At 48.1% G+C, this 25,000-nt stretch overlaps 1 protein-coding gene across 2 annotated transcripts in view; it reads right to left on the reverse strand.

Annotated features, from left to right (window-relative positions):
• The window catches only part of LOC139764642 (cyclin-dependent kinase inhibitor 3-like), a 1,341,657-nt gene that overhangs the window by 616,746 nt on the left and 699,911 nt on the right, over nt 1-25,000 (reverse strand). The window contains exon 1 of one of the 2 annotated variants that reach the window (XM_071691495.1): nt 19,877-20,139. The exons of the other annotated variant lie outside the window; for it this stretch is intronic. The gene's annotated coding sequence lies outside the window, so the exon portion shown is untranslated. Of the gene's footprint in view, nt 1-19,876; nt 20,140-25,000 lie in introns of those variants that run through there. 2 annotated transcript variants of the gene reach the window in all.

The raw sequence follows: 25,000 nt of genomic DNA on the forward strand, positions 1-25,000 counted from the left end.
ATGCGGCTTTTCTTCGTCTGTTAATGGCGCCACCTCGCTAACGCAGGAAACGGCGATCAAGAATGAAAGAACAGCAAGATTCTAAATATATATATATATATATATATATATATATATATATATATATATATATATATATATATATATATCGTAAATGAGATGACCTTGCCGGGCTTAAGGCCTCTAAGGGAGGATGAACAGCTAGGTTGACTGTCGACCGACTGCCGCAACCAGGACTCGAACCTACAGGTTCTCGATCCCTGGGCGGCCCGTCGTCAACGCTAGCCAGCATACCACGGAAGGGGGCCCATGTCTTCCTCCTGCGCGCGGCTCTCCCTCCCGCAGCAGCTAGAGGGAGCCGGGTGACAGCTTCTGTCCTGCGAGCTCTCCTTCCTCCATCTATCTCCTGGTGGGTGCCCCCCCAATCCGCCGCCGCGTGCAGGTGTTCCTAATCAGGTCTTTCCCAGGGAGGAAGGAGGGAAGCGGGGGAAAGGGGGAAGAGGTGGAATATATATATATTTCCATCAGTATCGTTTCCGAGATTCAAATTTCCCTCTCAGACAAGTCCCTCATATCTCTCTCAGGTACGTAAATTCAACTATCGCTCAGGCAACTAAATCTATTGATGGGGGAACTAAATTTGTCTCTTTTAGTTGAATTTTAGTTCTCAAGCACATAGATAACCTTCTAGAGCTTCCTTTTTTTTTTCTTCCTGCCTCACGGTACCTTCCATCCTTATGAGGCTAATGCAGCACTCAGGAAGCTGGCCACGTCCACCGGTTGGGATCACAGGCCATACTGCTGCAACGTGTGTGTGTGTGTGTGTGTGTGTGTGTGTGTGTGTGTGTGTGTGTGTGTGTGTGTGTGTGTGTATTCCAGAGTCCATGGGGAAGTGAAACACGATAAGTTCCCAAGTGCACTTTCGTGTAATAATCACATAATCAGGGGAGATACAAGAAAGAAATATAACAGTCAGTTGATATACAACGAAGAGACGTAGCTAGGACGCCATCTGGTAAACAAGTGACTAGTCGAATGAAGGTCGGGTGCGTTCAAGTCTGGCAACAAGCGCATCATAAACTTATCATGTGGACAAGAAGGGGAGCTGTTTACAAATTCTCTCAACAATAACGCTATCCAACTGGTATAGACCTTCACTAATATTAAGGTTACAATTCTTTGTGTATTCAACAACAGAATATTGAATAATATTTCTCGTGGTACAGGAGTTGAGAGTTAATAACCGAGATGGCATTACTCCAGTCAATACAATGGTCATAATTTCTAACGTGATTAAACAAGGCATTTGATTCTTGTCCTGTTCTTATACTAAACTTACGTTGCTTAAGTGTAACAGAAAGATCCTTATCAATATGCCCAAAATATATTTGGGCCAGGTGAGGGTATTCCCTCAAAGGCCCAGTCCTCTGTTCTTAACGCTACCTCGCTAATGCGGGAAATGGCGAATAGTTTGAAAAAAAAAAAAATATATATATATATATATATATATATATATATATATATATATATATATATATATATATATATATATAAGCGTCTGGGGTGAACCATGGAAAGCTGTGTAGGTATGTATATTTGCGTGTGTGGACGTGTGTGTGTATACATTGTGTATGGGGGTGGGTTGGGCCATTTCTTTCGTCTGTTTCCTTGCGCTACCTCGCAAACGCGGGAGACAGCGGCAAAATATATATATATATATATATATATATATATATATATATATATATATATATATATATATATATATACACATTACTCATTTTCAGAACAGAAACTAATCTGGCTGGAATGTACCAAGGACAGAAAATAGTCTTTCATAAGGTCGTGAAAGGTTGAAGGTTAGCGCGGGCCAGGCTGGCTGCTGGAGTCGTCATAATGGCAGAACCCTTCTTCTCACCCGCCCTCTCCCTTCTCTCTCTCTCTCTCTCTCTCTCTCTCTCTCTCTCTCTCTCTCTCTCTCTCTCTCTCACACACACACACATTCACACACACACTCATTCCAGAACACCTTACTTGTGTTCCGCGAGAGCCATCACATTTAAAACTTTTATTTCTTGGCTCCTCGCATAGTCCAGCTGGGGCTACCTACGCCCCGACTCTCTCTCTTGCCTCTTAACATCTGCCGGCGTGGGACCCCTGAGGCGGGAGGGATTCGCCGCCCGTGTTAAGGCTAAGGGTTAGCGCCTTCCTTGCACGCGCGCGTGTGATGAAAGGCAGAAATTCCAGGAAATGCCAGAGGAGAGCGCGGGGAAGGATCATCGCTCCCTTTAGCGAAGGATCAGGTCTTTTGTGTGTGTGTGTGTGTGTGTGTGTGTGTGTGTGTGTGTGTGTGTGTGTGTGTGTTTCTGAATGCATACGTTGGGTGTACGAATTCCTCATCCTTGACGTGGTCTACGGTTCTTGCATGTCCAAGCTTTGTCTCGTCAAGAACCAATTCTTGAACCACGTTACGTCCAGCCTCCTCCTCCTCCTCCTCCTCCTCTGGATGCATTTTCTCGCCCTGCGCCCAGTGACCTGACCCCCCACTTGTGATTCACGGACGACCCCCACACTAATATTTCACGTACAGGGCATCTATAGAGACTGGCTCTTCGGATGGCCCCACTTACCCTGCATGACTTCCATGACTATGCAGTTCACAGCCCCGCGCCTGCATCGTGTAATGATTAGTGTTTTTGGCTTCTACGTCAATGTATGTCAGACCAACATCTCCACAACACGGACGAAAATACCATAACATTATTCCCTACAATTTACAGAATTTGATTTAGGCTAGCCTCTCTATTTCTATTACTTTCTATCTATCTATCTCTATGAAATCTGTCCCATGTTCTTCCGCACACCCACGAAGACCATCTTTTTTTTCTTCCTGAGGGTTCGCCATCACCACACACCCCTCTCCCGTGTCATGCTCTCGCAAACTCGTCACATTTCTCCCCCTCACCTTCTCTTAACCTCACCATTGTCAACCCACCAACCTCTCTACCGCCTCCGCCTCCTCCACCTCACACTACCCTAGAGTCTCCAACCTCACGTCTCGCCCGCACTAATGTGATTTACCCACTACGTCTCGGAGAGGCCTTGAGCTGTGAATGCGTCTTCAGGCAGACCCGTCCCAGCGGTGGTCATGCACGCATCTCCTACCGCCGCCGCCGCCATGGTTGACCCACACTGGCATTCACTGGACGCCATCCTTGCTTCCTGGTCATCAGCACAGATTGATGGAGGAGGCGTGCAGCGTCTGTGTGTGTGTATGTGTGTGTGTGTGTGTGTGTGTGTGTGTCTAGCTCACACTTCGAATTTTACCTACATGAGCTTTGGCGAGGCTGTATCATCGGCAGCGTAGCCACGTCAAAGAAATTTTCACTTTACAGGAGACCACAGCGTTTCCCTGCTACTGGAAGTAGCGCATGGGCATCCTTAGAGCTCCGGGAGCTCCTGGGAAAGGAGTCCTGAAGTACCGCCAAGACTCCTTTAAAGAAAGAGTTCCTAAGGCAATACTAAATGAATACGCGTGTATATATACATATTATCCCTCCTAACCCCATACATTTTCAAAGGCATGACGCTCTCAAGGTGAAATCCGACCCCATGTGATCGCTGGAACCAGTGTTTCTGTCGTCTGACACGGGTATATATGACTGGAGGGGCAGTGTTTATGACTTGTGTTAGGAAGGCAGAGGTTTTACTGCTGGTAGGGTCATTCCACCGTATGTGTGTGTGTATGTGTCGTATCACTGTTGTGTTTCCATAAGAGTGAGGGGGAGGGCGGGGTGGTGAGTCCATGTTTCTGAAGTGTGAGGCAGGGAGGGGGAGGGTAAGCTTTTATTTTCTTATTTTCTTCTTCCTGAGAGTTGGTGGTTAGCTTGGGAGTGGACTGTGTGGGAAGGCTTTAGTGGTGTAATTACCTGAGTGCCAAGCATATTAGGGAGGGACTGCATTAGGAGGGGTCTCTTGTTTCGCTTTGGCCGCCAAGCAACCAGACAGGGTGAGTGTGTTCATTCTTCGTGTGGTCTGGTATATACTCTGCTTTTGACGAGGGTGGATATGGCCAGGAAGGTGAGGTGCAGTTTAAGGTGGAGCGGGTGAACAATTTGTTGAGGATACGATGGGATTTTTTTTTTCTTTTATCTAAATCTGGTAGCAGAAATGTGTTGATGTCTGTGGTATGCGGGGTTGAGTGTCATGTTTGGTTTGTGAAGTCTTGAACGGCTGGAGTTTTGTCGAGTGGAAGCGACTGTCTATTAAAGGTGACTGGAGGGTATAGGTTTGAGTGGAAGTGATTGTTCATTTAAGGTAATGTCTTCATAGATTCCCAATTAGTGATTGGGACGTGCAGGAAGATCTAACTACTTTACTAACTGTGCTTTTCTTTTTTGTGTGAATCTACACAAAGGGGTGGTTGTCGGTAAGCGACCAATCTACATGTAGATAGTGAAAGAAGTGTTTAATTGAAGGAAGACTGTATGGACACAATAAGAGGAAGGTTTTCAGATCAGACTGCTAATAGCATAGGTAGGAGTAAGTTGAGAGGTGGCAGTAAGGCGATGGTTCGAATATACCTTACAGACATAAAGACGGTACAGGTTTGAGTGCAAGTGACTGTTCATTCAAGGTGACCGGTGTGTACAGGTTTGAGTCATGTTTGTGGAAGCTCAAAGAAGGTGGCTGAAGACTTCTGTGGAAATGCAGACATTCTGGTTTGGGTGAGCCACTGTGCCAAGTTCTGTGATGAGGTTCAGCATGTCTGCTGTTAAGACAGCGGAGTCAGGGTGTGAGGATGTGATCTGTAAGGTTGTCTACACACGAGAGGACTTCCACACCAGAGTCTTCAGGAGGTGATGTAAAGTCATGGAGGAGGAAACTGAAGAGGGTTGATGCAAGAACTGTTCCTTGGAGAACTCCATTAGGGAGCGCGGGTGATTTGAGGTGGAGCCTTGGTGAGTGAGTGTGGCTTCAGGCCAGCTGTGAAGTTTGGCCATTCGCTTCTTCGGTGTTGTGAAAGTGATGTCAAATATCTCTTGTGTGAGCATTCGTTAAGGAACTGAGTCAAATGGTTTACTGACGCTGGCACTGAGAGCTGTCTGGCATCTTGCTGTCTAGCCATGAGCGGCTGAAGATGTATATGTAAGCGTTTGGAATAAAACTGAGCTAAAAGTGTTTTCGTATGTATAATGCCGCTTGCCAAGGCCTGTTGCCGGAGAGTGCTCAAAAAAGTTATAACCGCACTGCATGCGTCAGTGGGAGTGAAGGGCTATCATTATTCTATACCCACAAAACTTTTTTTTCTTTCCCAGGATCTCCTGAATATCGGAGGTTGCGCTGCAATCAGAGGCAAGGAAAGGACTGGACTTTCTTTTTTTTTTTTTCCTTCAGTGAGATCTTTGACGAGATTATACGACTGTGATTAAAATTTGCAGACTTTGATTTTCATTTCCAGCGTAACCACAAGAAGGCAGTTTCCGGATAGGCGTACACACACACACACACACACACACACACACACACACACACACACACACACACACACGTACATATTCGCTATTTCCCGCTTTACAGAGCCTCAGAAAGAATATCCTTACTTGGGCCCCTTCTCGGTTCTTTTATTTTTCTTTTTTTTGGAAACGTAAAAAAACGGGAGGAGAGGATTTCCAGTTCTACGCTCCCTCCCGTTTTAGTCGCCTTCTACGACACGCAGGGAATACATGAAAAGTATTCTTTCTCCCCTATCCCCAGGGATAGGAGAAGTGGGAGACCAAATTGGAGGTGGAAAGATGGAGTGAAAAAGATTTTGAGTGATCGGGGCCTGAACTTACAGGAGAATGAAAAGCGTACAATGAATAGAGTGAATTGGAACGATGTGGTATACCGGGGTCGACGTGCTGTCAATGGATTGAACCAGGGCATGTGAAGCGTCTGGGGTAAACCATGGAAAGTTTTGTGGGGCCTGGATGTGGAAAGGAAGCTGTGGTTTCGGTGCATTACACATGACAGCTAGAGACTGAATGTGAATGAATGTGGCCTTTGTTGTTTTTTTCCTAGCGCTGCCTCGCACGCGCGCGGGGGGAGGGGGCTGCCTTTCATGTGTGGCGGGGTGGCGATGAGAATGGATGAAGGCAGCAAGTATGAGTATGTACATGTGTATATATGTATATGTCTATGTATGTATATGTTGAAATGTATAGGTATGTATATGTGCGTGTATGTATATGCATGTGTATGTGGGTGGGTTGGGCCACTCTCTTTCGTCTGTTTCCTTGCGCTACCTCGCTAAAGCAGGAGACAGCGACAGAGTATAATAAAAATTCATACATAGGGTGGATGACGGTGCGAAGGTTCTAGGAGAAGTGAGGAATGTGTGGCAAAAGAGGTCGTTATCTGGGAGGGCGAAAATGGGTATGTCTTGAGGGTAGAGTAGTGCCAATGATGTTATAAGGATGCCAGGCATGGGGTGGAGGTGAGAATGTGTAGGAATGTGAGTCATTTCTACCAGACTGACTCTTACAGACAGCCTAAACATAAATCATCTTTTTTTTTTGTTCTGTCTTTCCTGTGTGCTACCACGCATTTTCCTCCAGCAGATATCCTCGTCTTCAGTTGTCTGTCCTTTATAAAAACTAGCTGTTCCTCTCTAATGACTTCGTCACAGACCATCAGGTCTTCCGTTATCTTTCTTTGCCATTTGCTCCCATGTACTGTCCTCTATCACATGATCTTATCATAGATAATAATCAGGTTCTCTCTTATCTCTCCTTCCCACGTACTCCTATATACTGTCCTCAAACAGATGACCTAATCACAGACCATCAGATCTTCTGTTTACCTATCCCTCCCATATACCTATATAACGTCCTTCAGCATATAACCTTATCACAAACCATCAGGTCCTCTGTTGTCTATCCCTCCCATATACTATCCTCCAGCAGATAACCTTGTCACAAACTATCAGGTCTTCTGTTGTCTATCCCTCCCATATACTATCCTCCAGCAGATAACCTTGTCACAAAATATCAGGTCTTCTGTTGTCTATCCCTCCCATGTACTATCCTCCAGTAGATAACCTTATCACAAACCATCAGGTCTTCTGTTACCTATCCCTCCCATGTACTATCCTCCAGCAGATAACCTCATCCCAAACCAATAGGTCAACTGTTATCTGACCTTCCCGCGCACTGTTCATATCCAATAATCCCTGCCAGTTTTCATCTGTTCGTCTCATGTTGGCATTATCTTCACATACATAGTGGAACAGTCTCTGAATCTTTCTCGCCGTTACAGGGTTGCAATGTGTATGACGGGTCTCATGCTTCCATGCATATCTCGTAGCGGGTACTGAATACATACATATTTATCTTATGTTACCTAAGACGGCGATATATATATATATATATATATATATATATATATATATATATATATATATATATATATATATTCTTTTTTCTATTTATTATACTTAATCGCCGTCTCTCACGTCAGCGAAGTAGCGCATGGAAACAGAATGGCCCAACCCACCCACATACACATAAACGCCCATACACGCACATATACATACACAGCATAATTCAGCGTATACATACATATACATACACAGATATATATATATATATATATATATATATATATATATATATATATATATATATATATATATATATATATATATATATATATTCATACTTACCTTCATCCATTCCCGTCGCCACCCCGCCACACATAAAATGGCACCCCTCCCCGAGATCACCCGAATCAGCCACCAGCGCTGTATCATCAGCAAACAACAACCGACTCACTTCCCAAGCCCTCATATCCACAACAGACTGCAACGGTACGACGGTACATACGACCCCTGAGCACAACGGTACGACGGTACATACGACCCCTGAGTACAACGGTACGACGGTACATACGACCCCTGAACACAACGGTACGACGGTACATACGACCCCTGAACACAACGGTACGACGGTACATACGACCCCTGAGCACAACGGTACGACGGTACATACGACCCCTGAGCACAACGGTACGACGGTACATACGACCCCTGAGCACAACGGTACGACGGTACATACGACCCCTGAGCACAACGGCACGACGGTACATACGACCCCTGAGCACAACGGCACGACGGTACATACGACCCCTGAACACAACGGTACGACGGTACATACGACCCCTGAGCACAACGGTACGACGCTACATACGACACCTGAACACAACGGTACGACGGTACATACGACCCCTGAACACAACGGTACGACGGTACATACGACCCCTGAGCACAACGGTACGACGGTACATACGACCAATGAACACAACGGTACGACGGTACATACGACCCCTGAGCACAACGGTACGACGGTACATACGACCCCTGAGTACAACGGTGCGACGGTACATACGACCCCTGAACACAACGGTACGACGGTGCATACGACCCCTGAGCACAACGGTACGACGGTACATACGACCCTTAAGCACAACGGTACGACGGTACATACGACCCCTGAACACAACGGTACGACGGTGCATACGACCCCTTTGCACAATGGTACGACGGTGCATACGACCCCTGAGCACAACGGTATGTATGACCCCGGTGCATGACGGTACGCCCCCCCCCCCTCCCTTAGACATGACTGCCTGACCTATGACCTAACCCTTGAGGGATCGGGGTCAAAGACCCCAAGCTATTATCATATACCTTACAGCCTTACTGGAGGTCATCATTAATTATCCTATACTGTTATGTACTTCATCCTACACCGCACAGGCGCCACATCTTCCCCCTCGTATACCACAACCACACTCATGGCTTCTCTCTCTCTCTCTCTCTCTCTCTCTCTCTCTCTCTCTCTCTCTCTCTCTCTCCTCGAAATGACACAACCACATTGATCTTGGACCCGACCGAAAGATATCTTTTCCCCCTCTGAAGGATTTATATATACCTTCCTTATATACATAGTTTCACTCCGTTCCCCCTTCTGTTCCTCCCTTTGTTTATAGCTCTCTGTCTTGTCATCGCAATTCTTTCGTTTATTTACCCTATCATATATACACATCCCTCTAGTGTCTCATCGCTTGTTGTTTTTTTCTTACAAATATTCTACAACATCAACTTGATTTATCATTGCTATTCTGCATGTAGATAACAGTGGACAGTTTTAAGTATGACTTGTACAATCTCTCTCTCTCTCTCTCTCTCTCTCTCTCTCTCTCTCTCTCTCTCGCACACACACACACACACACACACACACACACACACACACACACACATACGGGCCTCTGGTGGTCTACTGGGTCGGCGTTACTAAACCATGAGCCAGCATGGGCTCGCCCGGGGGTCGGAGCCCCATGGGTTCGAATTCTGGGCGCGGCAGAGTCGTCCCACACCCAACCCAGGTGTCCATCTTCCCCCTCGGAGCTGATCGAAGAATGGGGACCTGGCTTAGGCTGGTGTGTGTGTGTGTGTGTGTGTGTGTGTGTGTGTGTGTGTGTGTGTGTGTGTACATAGGAGTAAAGTCATGGTACATTCATACAAGGTAAAGGAGACGGGGCAAAAATACTCCATCCCCGTAAGGCACAAAGTGTAATGACACTCGACTGCCTTAAGTATTCTCACTAACAATGTTGATACAATCCTTATGATACCATTACGCTCATAACAACAACAGAAAGAAAGATGACCTAAATATTCCATACCGTAACCTGCTCGCTCTGTCAACGGTAACTCAGCTCACTGCTGATATGGTGAACCTGTTGTGTCAACGGTAACTCAGCTTACGGCTACGATGGTGAACCTGCTGTGTCAACGGTAACTCAGCTCATGGCTGACATGGTGAACCTGTTGTGTCAACGGTAACTCAGCTTATGGCTTACGGAGTGAACCTGTTGTGTCAACGGTAACTCAGCTCACGGCTGACAAGGTGAACCTACTCTGCCAACGGTAACTCAGCTCACGGTTGACGGGGTGAACCTGTTGTGTCAACGGTAACTCAGCTCACGGTTGACGGGGTGAACCTGTTGTGTCAACGGTAACTCAGCTCACGGTTGACGGGGTGAACCTGTTGTGTCAACGGTAACTCAGCTCACGGCTGACGGGGTGAACCTGTTGTGTCAACGGTAACTCAGCTCACGGCTGACGGGGTGAACCTGCTCTGCCAACGGTAACTCAGCTCACGGCAGACAGGGTGAATCTGTTGTGTCAACGGTAACTCAGCTCACGGTTGACGGGGTGAACCTGTTGTGTCAACGGTAACTCAGCTCACGGTTGACGGGGTGAACCTGTTGTGTCAACGGTAACTCAGCTCACGGCTGACGGGGTGAACCTGTTGTGTCAACGGTAACTCAGCTCACGGTTGACGGGGTGAACCTGTTGTGTCAACGGTAACTCAGCTCACGGTTGACGGGGTGAACCTGCTCTGCCAACGGTAACTCAGCTCACGGTTGACGGGGTGAACCTGCTCTGCCAACGGTAACTCAGCTCACGGTTGACGGGGTGAACCTGCTCTGCCAACGGTAACTCAGCTCACGGTTGACGGGGTGAACCTGTTGTGTCAACGGTAACTCAGCTCACGGTTGACGGGGTGAACCTGTTGTGTCAACGGTAACTCAGCTCACGGTTGACGGGGTGAACCTGTTGTGTCAACGGTAACTCAGCTCACGGTTGACGGGGTGAACCTGTTGTGTCAACGGTAACTCAGCTCACGGTTGACGGGGTGAACCTGTTGTGTCAACGGTAACTCAGCTCACGGTTGACGGGGTGAACCTGTTGTGTCAACGGTAACTCAGCTCACGGTTGACGGGGTGAACCTGTTGTGTCAACGGTAACTCAGCTCACGGCTGACGGGGTGAACCTGTTGTGTCAACGGTAACTCAGCTCACGGTTGACGGGGTGAACCTGCTCTGCCAACGGTAACTCAGCTCACGGTTGACGGGGTGAACCTGTTGTGTCAACGGTAACTCAGCTCACGGCTGACGGGGTGAACCTGCTCTGCCAACGGTAACTCAGCTCACGGCTGACGGGGTGAACCTGTTGTGTCAACGGTAACTCAGCTCACGGCTGACGGGGTGAACCTGTTGTGTCAACGGTAACTCAGCTCACGGTTGACGGGGTGAACCTGTTGTGTCAACGGTAACTCAGCTCACGGTTGACGGGGTGAACCTGTTGTGTCAACGGTAACTCAGCTCACGGTTGACGGGGTGAACCTGTTGTGTCAACGGTAACTCAGCTCACGGTTGACGGGGTGAACCTGCTCTGCCAACGGTAACTCAGCTCACGGCTGACGGGGTGAACCTGCTCTGCCAACGGTAACTCAGCTCACGGTTGACGGGGTGAACCTGTTGTGTCAACGGTAACTCAGCTCACGGTTGACGGGGTGAACCTGTTGTGTCAACGGTAACTCAGCTCACGGTTGACGGGGTGAACCTGTTGTGTCAACGGTAACTCAGCTCACGGCTGACGGGGTGAACCTGTTGTGTCAACGGTAACTCAGCTCACGGTTGACGGGGTGAACCTGTTGTGTCAACGGTAACTCAGCTCACGGCTGACGGGGTGAACCTGTTGTGTCAACGGTAACTCAGCTCACGGTTGACGGGGTGAACCTGTTGTGTCAACGGTAACTCAGCTCACGGCTGACGGGGTGAACCTGTTGTGTCAACGGTAACTCAGCTCACGGTTGACGGGGTGAACCTGTTGTGTCAACGGTAACTCAGCTCACGGCTGACGGGGTGAACCTGTTGTGTCAACGGTAACTCAGCTCACGGTTGACGGGGTGAACCTGTTGTGTCAACGGTAACTCAGCTCACGGTTGACGGGGTGAACCTGTTGTGTCAACGGTAACTCAGCTCACGGTTGACGGGGTGAACCTGTTGTGTCAACGGTAACTCAGCTCACGGCTGACGGGGTGAACCTGTTGTGTCAACGGTAACTCAGCTCACGGTTGACGGGGTGAACCTGTTGTGTCAACGGTAACTCAGCTCACGGCTGACGGGGTGAACCTGTTGTGTCAACGGTAACTCAGCTCACGGCTGACGGGGTGAACCTGTTGTGTCAACGGTAACTCAGCTCACGGTTGACGGGGTGAACCTGCTCTGCCAACGGTAACTCAGCTCACGGTTGACGGGGTGAACCTGTTGTGTCAACGGTAACTCAGCTCACGGTTGACGGGGTGAACCTGTTGTGTCAACGGTAACTCAGCTCACGGTTGACGGGGTGAACCTGTTGTGTCAACGGTAACTCAGCTCACGGTTGACGGGGTGAACCTGTTGTGTCAACGGTAACTCAGCTCACGGTTGACGGGGTGAACCTGTTGTGTCAACGGTAACTCAGCTCACGGTTGACGGGGTGAACCTGTTGTGTCAACGGTAACTCAGCTCACGGTTGACGGGGTGAACCTGTTGTGTCAACGGTAACTCAGCTCACGGTTGACGGGGTGAACCTGTTGTGTCAACGGTAACTCAGCTCACGGTTGACGGGGTGAACCTGTTGTGTCAACGGTAACTCAGCTCACGGTTGACGGGGTGAACCTGTTGTGTCAACGGTAACTCAGCTCACGGTTGACGGGGTGAACCTGTTGTGTCAACGGTAACTCAGCTCACGGTTGACGGGGTGAACCTGTTGTGTCAACGGTAACTCAGCTCACGGTTGACGGGGTGAACCTGTTGTGTCAACGGTAACTCAGCTCACGGTTGACGGGGTGAACCTGTTGTGTCAACGGTAACTCAGCTCACGGTTGACGGGGTGAACCTGTTGTGTCAACGGTAACTCAGCTCACGGTTGACGGGGTGAACCTGTTGTGTCAACGGTAACTCAGCTCACGGTTGACGGGGTGAACCTGTTGTGTCAACGGTAACTCAGCTCACGGTTGACGGGGTGAACCTGTTGTGTCAACGGTAACTCAGCTCACGGTTGACGGGGTGAACCTGTTGTGTCAACGGTAACTCAGCTCACGGTTGACGGGGTGAACCTGTTGTGTCAACGGTAACTCAGCTCACGGTTGACGGGGTGAACCTGTTGTGTCAACGGTAACTCAGCTCACGGTTGACGGGGTGAACCTGTTGTGTCAACGGTAACTCAGCTCACGGTTGACGGGGTGAACCTGTTGTGTCAACGGTAACTCAGCTCACGGCTGACGGGGTGAACCTGTTGTGTCAACGGTAACTCAGCTCACGGTTGACGGGGTGAACCTGTTGTGTCAACGGTAACTCAGCTCACGGTTGACGGGGTGAACCTGTTGTGTCAACGGTAACTCAGCTCACGGTTGACGGGGTGAACCTGTTGTGTCAACGGTAACTCAGCTCACGGTTGACGGGGTGAACCTGCTCTGCCAACGGTAACTCAGCTCACGGTTGACGGGGTGAACCTGTTGTGTCAACGGTAACTCAGCTCACGGTTGACGGGGTGAACCTGTTGTGTCAACGGTAACTCAGCTCACGGTTGACGGGGTGAACCTGTTGTGTCAACGGTAACTCAGCTCACGGTTGACGGGGTGAACCTGTTGTGTCAACGGTAACTCAGCTCACGGTTGACGGGGTGAACCTGTTGTGTCAACGGTAACTCAGCTCACGGTTGACGGGGTGAACCTGCTCTGCCAACGGTAACTCAGCTCACGGTTGACGGGGTGAACCTGTTGTGTCAACGGTAACTCAGCTCACGGTTGACGGGGTGAACCTGTTGTGTCAACGGTAACTCAGCTCACGGTTGACGGGGTGAACCTGCTCTGCCAACGGTAACTCAGCTCACGGTTGACGGGGTGAACCTGTTGTGTCAACGGTAACTCAGCTCACGGTTGACGGGGTGAACCTGTTGTGTCAACGGTAACTCAGCTCACGGTTGACGGGGTGAACCTGCTCTGTTAACGGTAACTCAGCTCACGGTTGACGGGGTGAACCTGTTGTGTCAACGGTAACTCAGCTCACGGTTGACGGGGTGAACCTGTTGTGTCAACGGTAACTCAGCTCACGGCTGACGGGGTGAACCTGTTGTGTCAACGGTAACTCAGCTCACGGTTGACGGGGTGAACCTGTTGTGTCAACGGTAACTCAGCTCACGGTTGACGGGGTGAACCTGTTGTGTCAACGGTAACTCAGCTCACGGCTGACGGGGTGAACCTGTTGTGTCAACGGTAACTCAGCTCACGGTTGACGGGGTGAACCTGCTCTGCCAACGGTAACTCAGCTCACGGTTGACGGGGTGAACCTGTTGTGTCAACGGTAACTCAGCTCACGGTTGACGGGGTGAACCTGTTGTGTCAACGGTAACTCAGCTCACGGTTGACGGGGTGAACCTGTTGTGTCAACGGTAACTCAGCTCACGGTTGACGGGGTGAACCTGTTGTGTCAACGGTAACTCAGCTCACGGTTGACGGGGTGAACCTGTTGTGTCAACGGTAACTCAGCTCACGGTTGACGGGGTGAACCTGCTCTGCCAACGGTAACTCAGCTCACGGTTGACGGGGTGAACCTGTTGTGTCAACGGTAACTCAGCTCACGGTTGACGGGGTGAACCTGTTGTGTCAACGGTAACTCAGCTCACGGCTGACGGGGTGAACCTGCTCTGCCAACGGTAACTCAGCTCACGGTTGACGGGGTGAACCTGTTGTGTCAACGGTAACTCAGCTCACGGCTGACGGGGTGAACCTGTTGTGTCAACGGTAACTCAGCTCACGGTTGACGGGGTGAACCTGCTCTGCCAACGGTAACTCAGCTCACGGCTGACGGGGTGAACCTGTTGTGTCAACGGTAACTCAGCTCACGGCTGACGGGGTGAACCTGTTGTGTCAACGGTAACTCAGCTCACGGTTGACGGGGTGAACCTGTTGTGTCAACGGTAACTCAGCTCACGGTTGACGGGGTGAACCTGTTGTGTCAACGGTAACTCAGCTCACGGTTGACGGGGTGAACCTGTTGTGTCAACGGTAACTCAGCTCACGGTTGACGGGGTGAACCTGTTGTGTCAACGGTAACTCAGCTCACGGTTGACGGGGTGAACCTGCTCTGCCAACGGTAACTCAGCTCACGGTTGACGGGGTGAACCTGTTGTGTCAACGGTAACTCAGCTCACGGTTGACGGGGTGAACCTGTTGTGTCAACGGTAACTCAGCTCACGGTTGACGGGGTGAACCTGTTGTGTCAACGGTAACTCAGCTCACGGTTGACGGGGTGAACCTGTTGTGTCAACGGTAACTCAGCTCACGGTTGACGGGGTGAACCTGTTGTGTCAACGGTAACTCAGCTCACGGTTGACGGGGTGAACCTGCTCTGTTAACGGTAACTCAGCTCACGGCTGACGGGGTGAACCTGCTCTGCCAACGGTAACTCAGCTCACGGTTGACGGGGTGAACCTGTTGTGTCAACGGTAACTCAGCTCACGGTTGACGGGGTGAACCTGTTGTGTCAACGGTAACTCAGCTCACGGTTGACGGGGTGAACCTGTTGTGTCAACGGTAACTCAGCTCACGGCTGACGGGGTGAACCTGCTCTGCCAACGGTAACTCAGCTCACGGTTGACGGGGTGAACCTGCTCTGCCAACGGTAACTCAGCTCACGGTTGACGGGGTGAACCTGTTGTGTCAACGGTAACTCAGCTCACGGTTGACGGGGTGAACCTGTTGTGTCAACGGTAACTCAGCTCACGGCTGACGGGGTGAACCTGTTGTGTCAACGGTAACTCAGCTCACGGTTGACGGGGTGAACCTGTTGTGTCAACGGTAACTCAGCTCACGGTTGACGGGGTGAACCTGTTGTGTCAACGGTAACTCAGCTCACGGTTGACGGGGTGAACCTGCTCTGCCAACGGTAACTCAGCTCACGGTTGACGGGGTGAACCTGTTGTGTCAACGGTAACTCAGCTCACGGTTGACGGGGTGAACCTGTTGTGTCAACGGTAACTCAGCTCACGGTTGACGGGGTGAACCTGTTGTGTCAACGGTAACTCAGCTCACGGTTGACGGGGTGAACCTGTTGTGTCAACGGTAACTCAGCTCACGGTTGACGGGGTGAACCTGTTGTGTCAACGGTAACTCAGCTCACGGTTGACGGGGTGAACCTGTTGTGTCAACGGTAACTCAGCTCACGGTTGACGGGGTGAACCTGTTGTGTCAACGGTAACTCAGCTCACGGTTGACGGGGTGAACCTGTTGTGTCAACGGTAACTCAGCTCACGGTTGACGGGGTGAACCTGTTGTGTCAACGGTAACTCAGCTCACGGTTGACGGGGTGAACCTGTTGTGTCAACGGTAACTCAGCTCACGGTTGACGGGGTGAACCTGTTGTGTCAACGGTAACTCAGCTCACGGTTGACGGGGTGAACCTGTTGTGTCAACGGTAACTCAGCTCACGGTTGACGGGGTGAACCTGTTGTGTCAACGGTAACTCAGCTCACGGTTGACGGGGTGAACCTGCTCTGCCAACGGTAACTCAGCTCACGGTTGACGGGGTGAACCTGCTCTGCCAACGGTAACTCAGCTCACGGTTGACGGGGTGAACCTGCTCTGCCAACGGTAACTCAGCTCACGGTTGACGGGGTGAACCTGCTCTGCCAACGGTAACTCAGCTCACGGTTGACGGGGTGAACCTGTTGTGTCAACGGTAACTCAGCTCACGGTTGACGGGGTGAACCTGTTGTGTCAACGGTAACTCAGCTCACGGTTGACGGGGTGAACCTGCTCTGCCAACGGTAACTCAGCTCACGGTTGACGGGGTGAACCTGTTGTGTCAACGGTAACTCAGCTCACGGTTGACGGGGTGAACCTGTTGTGTCAACGGTAACTCAGCTCACGGTTGACGGGGTGAACCTGTTGTGTCAACGGTAACTCAGCTCACGGTTGACGGGGTGAACCTGTTGTGTCAACGGTAACTCAGCTCACGGTTGACGGGGTGAACCTGTTGTGTCAACGGTAACTCAGCTCACGGTTGACGGGGTGAACCTGTTGTGTCAACGGTAACTCAGCTCACGGCTGACGGGGTGAACCTGCTCTGCCAACGGTAACTCAGCTCACGGTTGACGGGGTGAACCTGTTGTGTCAACGGTAACTCAGCTCACGGTTGACGGGGTGAACCTGTTGTGTCAACGGTAACTCAGCTCACGGTTGACGGGGTGAACCTGTTGTGTCAACGGTAACTCAGCTCACGGTTGACGGGGTGAACCTGTTGTGTCAACGGTAACTCAGCTCACGGTTGACGGGGTGAACCTGTTGTGTCAACGGTAACTCAGCTCACGGTTGACGGGGTGAACCTGTTGTGTCAACGGTAACTCAGCTCACGGTTGACGGGGTGAACCTGTTGTGTCAACGGTAACTCAGCTCACGGTTGACGGGGTGAACCTGTTGTGTCAACGGTAACTCAGCTCACGGTTGACGGGGTGAACCTGTTGTGTCAACGGTAACTCAGCTCACGGCTGACGGGGTGAACCTGTTGTGTCAACGGTAACTCAGCTCACGGTTGACGGGGTGAACCTGTTGTGTCAACGGTAACTCAGCTCACGGTTGACGGGGTGAACCTGTTGTGTCAACGGTAACTCAGCTCACGGTTGACGGGGTGAACCTGTTGTGTCAACGGTAACTCAGCTCACGGTTGACGGGGTGAACCTGTTGTGTCAACGGTAACTCAGCTCACGGTTGACGGGGTGAACCTGTTGTGTCAACGGTAACTCAGCTCACGGTTGACGGGGTGAACCTGTTGTGTCAACGGTAACTCAGCTCACGGTTGACGGGGTGAACCTGTTGTGTCAACGGTAACTCAGCTCACGGTTGACGGGGTGAACCTGTTGTGTCAACGGTAACTCAGCTCACGGTTGACGGGGTGAACCTGTTGTGTCAACGGTAACTCAGCTCACGGTTGACGGGGTGAACCTGTTGTGTCAACGGTAACTCAGCTCACGGTTGACGGGGTGAACCTGTTGTGTCAACGGTAACTCAGCTCACGGTTGACGGGGTGAACCTGTTGTGTCAACGGTAACTCAGCTCACGGTTGACGGGGTGAACCTGTTGTGTCAACGGTAACTCAGCTCACGGTTGACGGGGTGAACCTGTTGTGTCAACGGTAACTCAGCTCACGGTTGACGGGGTGAACCTGCTCTGCCAACGGTAACTCAGCTCACGGTTGACGGGGTGAACCTGTTGTGTCAACGGTAACTCAGCTCACGGTTGACGGGGTGAACCTGCTCTGCCAACGGTAACTCAGCTCACGGTTGACGGGGTGAACCTGTTGTGTCAACGGTAACTCAGCTCACGGTTGACGGGGTGAACCTGTTGTGTCAACGGTAACTCAGCTCACGGTTGACGGGGTGAACCTGTTGTGTCAACGGTAACTCAGCTCACGGTTGACGGGGTGAACCTGTTGTGTCAACGGTAACTCAGCTCACGGCTGACGGGGTGAACCTGTTGTGTCAACGGTAACTCAGCTCACGGCTGACGGGGTGAACCTGTTGTGTCAACGGTAACTCAGCTCACGGTTGACGGGGTGAACCTGCTCTGTTAACGGTAACTCAGCTCACGGTTGACGGGGTGAACCTGCTCTGCCAACGGTAACTCAGCTCACGGTTGACGGGGTGAACCTGCTCTGCCAACGGTAACTCAGCTCACGGCTGACGGGGTGAACCTGTTGTGTCAACGGTAACTCAGCTCACGGTTGACGGGGTGAACCTGTTGTGTCAACGGTAACTCAGCTCACGGTTGACGGGGTGAACCTGTTGTGTCAACGGTAACTCAGCTCACGGCTGACATGGTGAACCTGTTGTGTCAACGGTAACTCAGCTCACGGTTGACGGGGTGAACCTGTTGTGTCAACGGTAACTCAGCTCACGGTTGACGGGGTGAACCTGTTGTGTCAACGGTAACTCAGCTCAAAAAATAAAGAAAAATAGACAACTACACATTGACAGTAACGAAACTACAAAATCACGACACATTGACAGGAAAATAAAACGCAGGCTTTCTGTGAACAGATCGACTAAATACCTAATAACTTGTTAAAGGTAACGGTAAGCCAAGTTCTTAGTGATCTTCATGGGGGAAACTAAAGTGTGATATACAGACAACTGCCAAGTAAAGACGAGTGTCATACTGGATGAAAGAATTTAGCCACCATTACACAATAACAACCCCAGCCCTCGACGAATGAGCTTTCATTTCCTCTTCTCTGTAACTCTCACAGGATAACGATCTCTCCATCTTCTAAAAAAAAATCTTCTCTGAATTAATATTTTCGTTTGACGAGGATACTGCAAAGTTTTGTCATTAAAAAGGTAACTGTGGACGGACCCACTTTCATCATAAATACTTAACAAACTCAGGTCTCGGGACCCGCTCATCCTTGCAAAAAACATGTTAACTATTTTTTTCTGTTGCACATATTCAAATCCAGAGTAAATTCACACAATAAGGCGCTGAAAAGTTGATCAATAATTTCTTCTGAACAAAGATTTATAATAGATAAAATGTCGGTAATCTTACGGTTTACTCCCCACAGAAGTTATGAAATTTGTTATATGTAATCGACAGCTATACTTTTTTAGCACTCATATAAATAGATAAATAAATAAATATATATATATATATATATATATATATATATATATATATATATATATACATATATATATATCACTTAGCTCGCACATTTATTTAATTCATCAAAAAATGTTTCGTAACTGCTGCAGGAGTAAACTGGAAAATTAACGACATCTCTGTAGAGAATTACGATATACAAAAATACAACAGGCATAAGTAGGAATGCACTGGTTCCACTTACAGAAAACATAACTACTCATTTACATTATCCATAAATTTCATTACAAATTATGCATAAATGAAGATATTGGGATAAATAATGTAGAAACAGCTCCACCAACCTGAGTCCAGGTCACTTGGTCCCGGTGGATGGCTCGCCACTCGCGACCAACATAGCCAACGCTGGCGAGATTCACGGCTGAATGTCTTTTAACACTTTTCTGGAAGGTTTAAACACTCGATACTGATCCCTTGGGGATTTCAGCTACTGTTCTCGTATTCACTGTTACGCCAACAGTTTTCACTACACAACACTGTGGTAAACTGTGCCGACAGAACGCGCTTAACACCTGCACTAACACAGACGCACTGGTTACATCCAACCATCACCAGTGTTCTGGGTTAACTGCCGTGATTGTAAACATGGACGATGATGATGGACACTTGAGCAGGCGTGCCAGCCGTATGATGATATTTAGCCACCAGCGACGAGAAAAAAAAAAAAATCTAACTTACATTCATTACTCAACATGCACGTTGACTTATGCAAATCCTAAGTGAGTAAGAAGCGTTGAAGAAAGCGATAAGATCGTAATTATCAATATTAATGAATAAACGAGAATTTGAACCAAGGCCTGTGCGATTAACATCTGAAGGATCATATTTCATAACTTCTTTTCTATCTGTATCTTTAAAAACTATGAATATTGTAACGCTGTGAACACATAGAAATGTATTCATGACGTGATTAGCACTAAGCAATCAGAGAGCATATGTAATGTTCAGAAATGAGTGGAAAAAAGAACGGTCGAAGCGATGACAATTGAGTATAGTGACGTCATAGATGCACATCGCTTAACATCAACAAATGGCCCTATGTATCATTTACGCCGAAGCGAAGGAACAAGGATAAAGATAAATCCATGATTTTCAATGACATAAGTACAAAAATGATTATGAAGATAGCAAACATTTAGCGTACAGAGGAGAGTGTAGTTATTAAAAACGATACACACGGTGCCGGAAGCCCGTCAGACGGGGGGTGGGGGTGATAAAACTTCAATTCGCGGAATTTTAATTTCGCTTATGAATAACTAGCTTCAACATCATAGTTCAAAAGTTCATACCTGGGAGGACATGTTCAACAGTATCTCAACTGTCTGCTAAGCGGCAGAAACTAAATATGTAAACAATACAGCGCTAAAAGTATTGTTTTGTGTACACGATAGCACACCTCCTTAAACTACCGGGCCTTGGAGTGCTCTGCGTCGTCCATCATAACTGTACGCTTCCTCTCTTCACTACAAACGTCGTCGCTATGGCAGGTCTGCTGTCTCGGAGCCTATCTTCTTCTACTGGTGCGGAAAAAACAAGTGCGCATCAGTGAGGGACGCGAAATGGGCGAAAACCTCATTGCACGTCGATGCGACACAATTCCTTACTTCTAAATCATAACAATGTGAAAAGACGTAATAAACATCAGTGTTAATCATAAGTAAGATGTTTTCATTGTCCAATGTATATAGATAACGTATTTTCATAATGAATTATGGGGAAAAAAAGGGTTTTTAAAATGTTAGGTCTAGAATCTAGGCTATGTCCTTTTTCGTACGACTTGAAAGTTGCACATGCGCTATAGAAGTTTCGATGACGAGTGGAGAAATTTGGACTCTCTCTCTCTCTCTCTCTCTCTCTCTCTCTCTCTCTCTCTCTCTCTCTCTCTCTCTCTCTCAACGCCGCAAGACCTTAAAGATACTAACTTGCGTGATGATGGAATCTTATAAGATCAAGGCAATTACTGGTCTTTTCAAAATTTGTCGTCAAGGTATTATCCCCACCACATCAAACGCTGATACATGAAGGTTATTTTCAAAAACGAAATTTAATGAAAACAACTTCAACTCCCTGCAGCTACCCGCATCACTGCTGCTCACACTGCGGTGTCTTGAAGCTGTGAGAGCACAGGGTGGTGCACGAACATTCGACCAACTCAGGATATGGTCATCAGCTGTGACAGCACAGGGTGGTGCATGAACTTAACACCAACTCAGGACATGGTCACCAGTGTAGGGAAGTCATAGAAGTGTTTTGGGTAATCATAGTTGAGAGTTTAGTATGTGTGTCTATCATAGATTTTGTGTGATCGGGGCCTGAACATGCAGGAGGGTGAAAGGAGGGCAAGGAATAGAGTGAACTGGAGCGATGTGGTATACCGGGGTTAACGTGCTGTCAGTGGATTGAATCAAGGCATGTGAAGCGTCTGGGGTAAACCATGGAAAGCTGTGTAGGTATGTATATTTGCGTGTGTGGACGTATGTATATACATGTGTATGGGGGTGGGTTGGGCCATTTCTTTCGTCTGTTTCCTTGCGCTACCTCGCAAACGCGGGAGACAGCGGCAAAAAAAAAAAAAATATATATATATATATATATATATATATATATATATATATATATATATATATATATATATATATATATATATATATAATAGTTCTTTAGAATAAAACTGATATTCGAGGTTGAACGTAAACAAAGTTAGCTCAATAATGAAAAAGAAAATGTAAATGATACGCGAATCATCCTCCAGCTTTCTATTAACTAGAGTGGAAACAAAAGCCTTCCGTCTCGTTTATTCACCTGACATCACCTCTCTTCACCCTTCCCTTCCCGTACGACGCAATGTTGCTGCTCTCTCTCTCTCTCTCTCTCTCTCTCTCTCTCTCTCTCTCTCTTCTCTCTCTCTCTCTCTCTCTCTCTCTCTCTCTCTCTCTTTCTCTCTATGACGCGTTTGACGCTGCTGCTTCCCACAGTTTGTGTGTAGTGATCAACCACTCGAGGATCGACCGTTATAATAATGTCTCCTCCTCCTTCCCTCGAGCACAGCTAAGCCATGGATTTCCCTTCCTTCATTTGTATCATCTTAAGTCAACTTTCACATTTTTTGGAGTCAGGTCTTTAAAGAACAATGGAACTCAGATTAATTTATCTTTTTCTTGAACCAGCGTTGGTATTGACGGAAGCATGTCTTGGCCCACGTTGTGGCAGACACAACATAACGTATGATAACAACATATCAGCTGATCGATGTTAAACTATTCACACACTAAATATGTCTTCTTCCCGACGGACACTTTTTGAAATTCTTACGATACTCTCTGAAAATCCAGAGTAATCCACATCTGAATTCGTAGAACTTGATTTGATATTACCACCGAATGTCCAGAACCAAAATAATCATACCGACAACACGTTTTCTATAATAAAAAGGGCAATCATCCCCAGAGAAAACGTGCGGAGTTGTGACGTCATATACTTTTGCGAAATGGATCCGATAATCAAACGTCTCTAATCTTTCTTCCCTCAGCGTCACGTCCATACGTCACACGCAGTCTTGACGGAGGCGTCATACGTGGATGGCAACACTTGCCAGGGCCTGCGTCTCTCAAGGAGCTCCACAATTTCCACCTCTCGCCTTAATGACAACACACTGCATCATCCACTCGTAACGCACGAACGATTCTGAACTCCTTACAAATACAGGGTGTCCTAAAAGAAAAAGAAAAAAAGTACACACTTTTTGACACCCTATAACTCACTGAATTTTTTTTACGGTCAATTGGATCTGAAAAAAATAGAAAAAAAAAATCATCGAGTTACTGGGTGTCAAAAAGGGAGTACATTTTTTTGGGGGACACCTTGTACATTTCTCAATAGACGTAAAGCAGAACATACAACGTAGAATACAATTCTTATTCGAATGGTTATAGTGAATGTAATTTGTTTCTTATTTCATGTGTCATTACTATACAAGAACACCTGCTTACCTATGCTTCTATACACTATCCACACATTAAAGAGTCGTGATGTTTTTATTTTGAAATCCAACACGACCCATAAATAGAAACTCATCTGCTGGGTGTACTACACCTGTGTGGAGAGTGTAGTGCCACACGGGTGTGTATATATCTGGTGGGGCAGAAGTTAAAGATTCAGTTGGGGAAGGTTTGTTTAATACTTAACGAGCCAGTACTATGTGGTGTGTGACGGTGGACCTGTGAGTGTAGCTTGCTCATATGTGAGGCTTGGGGGGGAAGAGAGGTTTATATTTCCGCTCGTGGGTTTGGGGGTTGGTTGTGAAGTGGTTCTGAGCGGCAGGTGTCACGTCCACCTACAAAGAACTGGATGCCTCCCAGCTGCGGCGGTGGTGGAAAAGTAAAGTATTTTTCCCTCCTGGTGAAAGTGTCAGATGTCCGGGGTCGCTAGACAACCTTACCAACACTTGTCCTGAGCGTCCCATTTTCTGTGGATTGTAATTCTTATGGATACTTTTTAAAAGAGGGCGGATAACCGGGTAGACTGTAGCGTAATTTAGGGTGAACTGGTTGTAGAGCTTATACTGTGGTAGATTTGCACCCGTGTGTGAGGCTAATGGGGGTATGCCATCAGTGAAAGGTTAAGCCTCCTGTGAACCCGTGTTGATGTTTCGAGTGTGGGGAATAATACACGTCTGGTGTGTGTGTGTGTGTGTGTGTGTGTGTGTGTGTGTGTCGCACGTCGTGTCTAGTGTGGCTGGAGTGCTGCTGAGTGGGAGTGGCGGTAGGTCATCAGGGTGACGAGAGGGAGGAGGTTGGATTCGTCTGTCAAAGGTTAAGAGGGTGAGGATGGATGGATCTCTGTGGGGTGCATACATTCTGTTTTGAGCGAGCCAGTGTTCTAACTGCATGATGGAGAGCTGCATATCTATTGCTGCTTGTCGGGTGTTGGTGTCGTTATACATATATATATATATATATATATATATATATATATATATATATATATATATATATATATATATATATATATATATTTTTTTTTTTTTTTCTTCTTTTTTTTATACTTTGTCGCTGTCTCCCGCGTTTGCGAGGTAGCGCAAGGAAACAGACGAAAGAAATGGCCCCCCCCCCCCCTACACATGTATATACATACGTCCACACACGCAAATATACATACCTACACAGCTTTCCATGGTTTACCCCAGACGCTTCACATGCCTTGATTCAATCCACTGACAGCACGTCAGCCCCGGTATACCACATCGCTCCAATTCACTCTGTTCCTTGCCCTCCTTTCACCCTCCTGCATGTTCAGGCCCCGACCACACAAAATCTTTTTCACTCCATCTTTCCACCTCCAATTTGGTCTCCCTCTTCTCCTTGTTCCCTCCACCTCCGACACATATATCCTCTTGGTCAATCTTTCCT

Source organism: Panulirus ornatus, chromosome 50, assembly GCF_036320965.1.
Source record: "Panulirus ornatus isolate Po-2019 chromosome 50, ASM3632096v1, whole genome shotgun sequence".
Lineage (NCBI taxonomy): Eukaryota > Metazoa > Arthropoda > Malacostraca > Decapoda > Palinuridae > Panulirus > Panulirus ornatus.